The 7,857-nt window shown below is 42.0% G+C and overlaps 1 long non-coding RNA gene across 1 annotated transcript in view; it reads right to left on the bottom strand.

The window, feature by feature from the left end:
* The window catches only part of LOC105540835, a 12,466-nt gene extending 6,416 nt beyond the window's left edge, over nucleotides 1-6,050 (bottom strand). Inside the window, exon 1 of the long non-coding RNA XR_001006264.1 lies at nucleotides 5,715-6,050. This is a non-coding gene — a long non-coding RNA (uncharacterized LOC105540835). The remainder of the gene's footprint in view (nucleotides 1-5,714) is intronic.
* Between the last annotated feature and the right edge of the window lie 1,807 nt (nucleotides 6,051-7,857).

The raw sequence follows: 7,857 nt of genomic DNA, 5'->3' as shown, positions 1-7,857 counted from the left end.
TTTTGAGGAATGTGTTGATGATTATCTTTGACAAAAACTTTGCTTTTTTTTTTTTTTTTTTCTGACATGGAGTCTCACTCTGTTGCCCAGGCTGGAGTGCAGTGGTGCGCTTGGCTCACTGCAACCTCTGCCTCTTGGGTTCAAATTATTATCCTGCCTCAGTAGCTGGAGAAGAAGCTGGTACTACAGGTGCCCACCACCATGCCCAGCTAATTTTTGTATTTTTAGTAGAGATGGGGTTTCACCATGTTGGCCAGACTGGTCTCAAACTCCTGACCTCAGGTGACCCACCCGCCTCAGCCTCCCAAAGTGCTGGGATTACAGGTGTGAGCCTCTACACCCAGATGAAAAAAAAAGTTTTAAAGAAAAAAAAGTTTGAGGCTAAGCCACTAAGCTGCTCAGTTACAACAAGAATTTCTTGTGATTTAGTCATCTTTCTCTTCCTGGTACAGAGAGGAGACAGCATTAGAAATGGAGGTTTCCTTTATAGATGTAAATTTCCCTCACAAAAGAGCAATTTTTACTCTGTTTTCAGACCATTTCCTGTGTCTGCTGTTTCTCAAAAAAATCAGCTCAAAATAATCCTTATGTCAAAGGACATATTTTGGGGTGGCATATTCTGGTCTCCTACAGTCATGTTTTAGGGTGGCATTTGGTCTGCAACAATAGGAACTGGTAGTGATAGGCCACCCACTACACCACCCAGTAATATCGGTACCCCTGGTTTGATGTAGTATCTAAAATCCCCACCATTAGCCACTCTTATGGATAGAAGGCACATGTGCCATCCACGAGGGAAAAACATTTATTTGGTAGACTGTGCCATTAGAACAACAGCCACTTGGACCCATAATGACTTGGAGGCAGAAGACGACTGCCGTGACATTTTATCCCCTACCCTCACTTATCTAGAAAGGACTAGGTCTGGTCCTTAAGGGAAATGCTTTCCTTTTAAATTCTCTAAGCCCAGTTGGCTGCTTTGAAAGCTCCACGTTTTCAAAAGTTAAGTTTACCCCTACTATCTTAAGGATCTCACTTGAGCACTCTTGGACTTTTGGCATGGATCCCTGCAGAATTACAATGCCCCAAACCCTGCCTTCTTTTCTGGGCCCTTCTCCCACTGGCCCCCAAATATTACCCCATCACCACCCTCTAGGGCCCCATTTCTTTTGAGGTTTTGCCAGTAAATCCCTTAAGTTATTGTCTAAGTCAGTATGAGCTGCCTTAGCAGGATAAACTGGGGCCTGGAGATCTCAATCCAGGAAGATTAGAAAGTGCTTCTTAAATAGGTTCAGTAGTTAAAAATAGAGCCAATCTCCCCATTAATATTTCTCTACTCTAAAAGGGAGGTTATCAAAGTTGTGAGAACATACACTGTTTCCGAGAGATACGATACAGCTATTTTCACATTGAAAGAGTAGAAAATGCCTCTTGAAGGCCAGGCATGGTGGCTCATGCCTGTAATCCTAGCAATTTGGGAGGCTGAGGTTGGTGGATCACTTGAGGACAGGAGTTCAAGACCAGCCTGGCCAACTTGGTGAAACCCCATCTCTGCTAAAAAAAAAAAAATACAAAAAAATTAGCCAGGCATGGAACCCAGAAGGCAGAGGTTTCAGTGAGCTGGGGTCACACAGCTAGCTGCACTCCAGCCTGGGTGACAGAGCGAGACCTTGTCTCAAAAAAAGGAAAAAAAAAAGAAAACGCCTCTTGTAAACATTTTTATTTGATTTTTCTTCTCTCTCCTTTTTTTTTTTTTTTTTTTTTTTTAGACATGGTCTCTCTGTTGTTCAGTCTGGTCTCAAACTCCTGGGCTCAAGTGATCCTCCTGCCTCAGCTTCCCAAATAGCTAGGATCACAGGTACGTGCCACCATGCCCAGCGACTTTTATTTTTCTTCAATAAAATTTTATGTAAAACATTTCCCAGAGTGAAGAGTTCTAAAGTTTTGGGGTAGATTAGTAAAACATAAAAATTAAACAAAACAAAGAAAGATATAAAGAAAACTCAAAATCATTAGGTGACCAAAAGCACATTAAGGAAAGATTTCCAAAACTTGGAAATAGGGAAAAGGGATTACTCCCTTTCTTCTCAGGGTGCTGCTGGGCTTTGTCTAGTAAACGTACCCAAAGATTTATCTGACGGGCTAGGGGCGTGTGCCTTCCTTTGAATTGCTACTCTATTGAGTATTTAACTAGAAGACTAACTGGTAGAAAATGAATACGAACTTAAATTAATTTTGTCCTATAGAGATGCTGATTATTTCTGTCCTTTAGAGAAGACAATCCCAAAGGTGACAGTTACTGTAGAATATTAACCAGTTTTCACTGGGCACAGTGGCTCACGCCTATAATCCCAACACTTTGGGAGGCCGAGGCAGGGGTGGATCACCTGAGATTGGTAGTTTGAGACCAGCCTAGCAAACATGGTAAAACCCCGTCTCTACTAAAAATACAAAAATCAACTGGCCATGGTGATGGGTGCCTGTAATCTCAGCTAATTGGGAAGCTGATGCAGGAGAATCGCTTCAACCCAGGAGGCAGAGGTTGCAGTGAGCCGAGATTGCACCACTGCACTCCAGCCTGGGCGACAGAGTGAGACTCAGTTTCAAAAAGAAAAAAAAATTACCCAGTTTTGTATCTAAATTGGCAAACTTTTGCATTCTTTCTTTTAGCCACTATAAGGCTTCACTCTCTTTAATTCTCTTTGAACTAGCCTTACCATTTTGCTGGTTCCTTCATTAATGAGTTAACTAAACATTTGACGTGTGCTCATTTTTTTATTTGCATGAGATTCATGTTTTTTAACTTTTTGAGAAGTATACTTTCTCAGTAAGGTTGGCAAGGTTTATTCTGTCAAGTAAAAACAGAAAATTTATACCATCTACTATCTCCATAAAAGTAAATACATTTAATACAAAAAATGAAGGCTATAATGGGAGGTAAAGGACAATATTTAAATGGGTAGTGTAGGAGACCAGAATGTGCCACCCCAAAATATGCCTCTTTGGCATAAAGACTATTTTGAGCTGATTATTTTGAGAAACAGCAGACACAGGAGAAGCTCTAAAAACAGAGTAGAAGTTACCCTTTTGTAAGGGAAATTTACATCTATAAAGAAAACCTCCATTTGTAAGGGTGTCTCCCTCTTTGTACCAGGAAGAGAAGGGTAACTAAATCACAGGAAACTCTTTTCAATGGAGAAGGCACCAAATTAAATCTGCACAATAAACTTTAATCTTGTTTACCATGCTTTTCCTGGTCATATCCTTATAACCAGCATCCCCCATACTCTTTTTCCTTTGATTTTTAGCTGAATATGCAATATAAGCCTGAATTCTAAGCTACCTCTTGGAGAGTTACACATTTTCTCCTGGCTATTTCCCACGTATAGGAAGGAAATTAAAATATTTCACCCCAAGATATACTTCTTTGACATGTTTTGAGACTGCTGTTCAGAGGGCCTGCAAACAGAAGTAGCCCTGCAAAGCTGTCTTTTGTGGGGAAGATTTGCATCTGTAGAGAAAATCTGCGTTAATGCAGCCATTTTTCTCTGCATTTTCTCTTTCCTCTAAAGCCTTCCCTTCTCTGAATCTAGCAAAGATTAACTGAGAGTCTTGTAACCACCCGATGGGTTCACCTTGTTCAGTGCCTAGACAGAGCGAATTTATCAAGACAGGGGAATTGCAATGGCGAAAGAGTAATTCATGCACAGCTGTCTGTGTGGGAGACTGGAATTTTATTATTACTCAAATCAGTCTCCCTGAGCATTCAGGGATCAGTTTTTAAGGATAATTTGGCAGGTATGGGCTCAGGAAGTCGGGAGCGCTGATTGATCGGATTGAAGATAAAATTACAGGGGGTCAAAGTGAGTTCTTGCTGACTTCTGTTCCTGGATGGGATCACAGGACTGGTTGAGCCAGATTAGCAGTCTGGGTGGTGTCATATGCTGCACTGGAATGCAGGGTCTGCAAAAGATCTCAAACACTGGTCTTAGGTTTTGCGACAGTGATCTTATCCCCAGAAGCAATTTGGGGAGGTTCAGACTCTTCTAGCCAGAGACTGCATGGTTCCTCAATCATAATTTCTAATCTTGTGGCTAATTTGTTAGTCCTACAAAGACAGACTGGTCTCCACCCAAGAAGGGCTTTTTTTTCAGAAAGAGTTATTATCAATTTTGTTGGTTCAGAGTTTAAACTATAAGCTAAATTCCTTCCCAAGACTAGTTCAGTCTACACCCAGGAATGAACAGACAGCTTAGAGGCTAGAAGCAAGATGGAATCAGTGAGGTCTGATCTTTTTCACTGTGATAATTTCCTCAGTTATGATTTTTGCAAAGGCAGTTTCAGTCTGACACCTTTAAAAGTCTGAAAGTGTAACCACCTGATGGGTTTGTCCTGCCCACTGCACAGGCAAAACCAATGCACTGAGACCACAGCGTTGCAATAAAGAAAGAGTTTAACAGATACAAGGCTGGCCACGCCACGTGGAAGACTGAATTATCACTAAAATCAATCTCCCTGATAAATGCAGAGGTTAGGGTTTTCAAGGATAGTTTGGCAGGCCAGGGAGCCTGCTTTTGGGTAGGGCCACATGACCAGGTGGCAGAGATCAGCACGTCTGAGTGGAGCCATTGGTTCATCCGTGGTCAGAAATGCAAAAACCTGAAAAGATATCTCAAAAGACCAATCTCGGCTGTGCGCAGTGGCCCATGCCTGTAATCCCAGAACTTTGGGAGGCCATGGTGAGCGGATCACCCGAGGTCAGGAGTTTGAGACCAGCCTGACTAATATGAAGAAACCCTGTCTCCACTAAAAATACAAAATTAGCCAGGCCTGGTGGCACATGCCTGTAATCCCAGCTACTCGGGAAGTTGAGGCAGGAGAATGACTTGAATCCGGAAAGCGGAGGTTGTGGTGAGCCGAGATCGGGTCACTGCACGCCAGCCTGGGCAACATAAGTGAAACTCTGTCTCAAAAATAAAATAAAACAAAACAACAGCAACAAAAGACCAATCTTAGGTTCTATTAGGCTGGTGCAAAAGTAATTGCAGTTTTTGCAATTAAACGTAATAGTGATGTTATCTGCAGGAGTAACTGGGAGAGTTGCAAATCTTATGACCTCCAGAATAATGGCTGGTAATTGTTTATGTTTACACTTTATCAGAATTCAGCCTGCTCACATCATGCTAACCTGGTAGTCTCTCATTAGCTTTACAAAGGTGATTTAGTTTTGGGGAAGGGTTATCATCATTTAAACTATAAACTAAATGTCTCCCAAAGTTAGCTTAGTCTAAGTCCAGGAATGATTAAGGGCAGTTTGAAGGTTAGAGGCAAGATGGGGTTGGTTAGGTTAGATCTCTTTCACTGTTATAATCTTCTCACTGTTAGAATTTTTGCAAAGGTGGTTTCAAAAGAAACATTTATCATCTATTCTGAGGACTGCTACCTGTGAGGTTTCATCTGCATAACAAGACTACCTTTGCCAGTCAGGCCTCCTTCCCGTGCCAGAACCTGTTTTGCCACAACCAAAGCCCCCATTCTTTCTGGAACCTCAAGATGACATGTAAGCTTCAGAACCCTATTGCGTGGTAGGGATAATCACTCTGCAGTTCTCTCCCATATGCACGTTAATACATTTGTATTCCTTTTCTCCAATTAATCTGCTATTGTTAGTTGATTTTTCAGCAAACCTTCAGAGGGTAAAGAGGAAGTTTTACCTTGGCCCCTGCAGTTTTGGCGCTGTGAGCAGGATACCAAATCTCTGCTCTTCAGGAAGCTGCAGTCATGGGAACCAGGGACCTGATGAGAGAGGAGAAAGGAAAAAACCGGTCAGGCAGGCAGTTAGAGTGGATCCTTGAATTATTTCACACAAAAGAACGCCCTAAAAAAATCATGCTGGAGGCTGGGCGCAGTGGCTCACGCCTGTAATACCAAAACTTTGGGAGGCCGAGGTGGGCAGATCACGAGGTCAGGAGATCAAGACCATCCTGGCTAATACAGTGAAACCCCATCTCCACTAAAAAAAAAAAAAAAAAAATTATCCGGGCGTGGTGACGGGTGCCTGTAGTCCCAGCTACTCTGGAGGCTGAGGCAGGAGAATGGTGTGAACCCGGAGGCAGAGCTTGCAGTGAGCCGAGATCATGCCACTGTACTCCAGTCTGGGAGACAGAGTGAGACTCTGTCTCGAAAAAAATATATATACACACACACACACATATATGTATATGTATATATATACACACACACACACATATGTATATATACACGCACACATATTACACACACACATATATGTGTATATGTGTGTGTGTAATATGTATATGTAGTAATATGTATATTGCACACACATATATGTGTATATATATTACACACACATAGATGTGTATATATGTATATATTATATGTGTGTATATATACACACACATATGTAATATATACACATATATGTATATATACACACACATATATATTGCACACACACATATATATGTGTGTATATATATGTATATACATGTGTGTGTGTAAATATATAAATTAAACAAGCATGGTGGTGCACACTTGTAGTCCCAGCTACTTGGGAGGCTGAGGCAGGGGAATCCCTTGAACCCAGGAGGTGGAGACTGCAGTGAGCTGAGATCACACCATTGCACTCCAGCCTGGGTAACAGAGCAAGATTCCATCTCAAAAAAAAAAAAAAAAAAAAGGGCCGGGCGCGGTGGCTCACACCTGTAATCCCAACACTTTGGGAGGCCAAGGTGGGTGGATCATGAGGTCAAGAGATTGAAATCATCTTGGCCAACATGGTGAAACCCCATCTCTACTAAAAACACAAAAATTAGCCGGCTGTGGTGGCAGGTGCCTATAGTCCCAGTCACTTGGGAGACTGAGGCAGAAGAATCACTTGAACCCGGGAGGCGGAGGTTGCAGTGAGCTGAGATCGTGCCACTGCACTCTATCTAGCCTGGCAACAGAGCGAGACTTTGTCAAAAAAAAAAAAAAGAAAAAGAAAAGAAAAGAAAGAAAAGAAAACAAAGGCTAAATTAGCACATATCTAAGTAGATTGCCATTTAAGTGATTATTTTGAAAAGACTTCTGAATTTCCTCTAGGCTTTTCTATATGTTTCCTTGTAAAACCCTACAGTGAACTCATGATACCGTATTACCTTGGCATCCATTTTTAATCTTCCCCTAACATACCTAAACTTCTTGAAAAAGCTTAAATTCTCTCTCTGTGCTTTGAGATATAAATTTGCCATTCAGTTTTCTCTAAAACTTGGTAGGGGCCTTCGACTGTGGGAGAGATAAACTTTAACCTTTCCCACTTACAAAGGCACAGCGTGAATCCAACCATCTTAATTTTTTTCTAGACAGGGTCTCTCTCTGTCACTCAGGCTTGAGTAGCATAATCAGGGCTCACTACAGTCTCAAACTCTCCAGGCTCAGTAGATCCTCCCACCTCAGCCTCCTGAGTAGCTGGGACTACAGGCACATGCCACCATGGCCAGGTAATTTTTTGTATTTTTTGTAGAGAGGAGATTTTGCATTTTGCCCAGGCTGGTCTTGGACTCCTGGGCTCAAGCAATCCACCCATCTTGGCCTCCCAAAGTGCTGGAATTACAGGTGTGAGCCACCACTCCTTGTCGATCTAACTCTCTTGTGGTTGCCCAAGACCACGCTTCTGTCTGTAAGTTCCCCAGCAAAATCATCTCTATGATGACATGCTGGACTTGTCTGCCTCCTTTGGTTTCCTGGCTCCTTCTGCTTATCAGGGTCACTTTGCCTATATGACCCTTTCACAAGACACAAGTTAATGTGACGTTAGCAGTCTTTGGTTTATATTTACTTTTTTTTTTTTTTTTT

The sequence above is a fragment of the Mandrillus leucophaeus genome, unplaced genomic scaffold, assembly GCF_000951045.1.
Source record: "Mandrillus leucophaeus isolate KB7577 unplaced genomic scaffold, Mleu.le_1.0 Scaffold229, whole genome shotgun sequence".
Classification (NCBI taxonomy): domain Eukaryota; kingdom Metazoa; phylum Chordata; class Mammalia; order Primates; family Cercopithecidae; genus Mandrillus; species Mandrillus leucophaeus.
The sequence above is the reverse complement of the archived record's forward strand: the minus strand, read 5'-3'. Positions and strand labels throughout refer to the sequence as shown.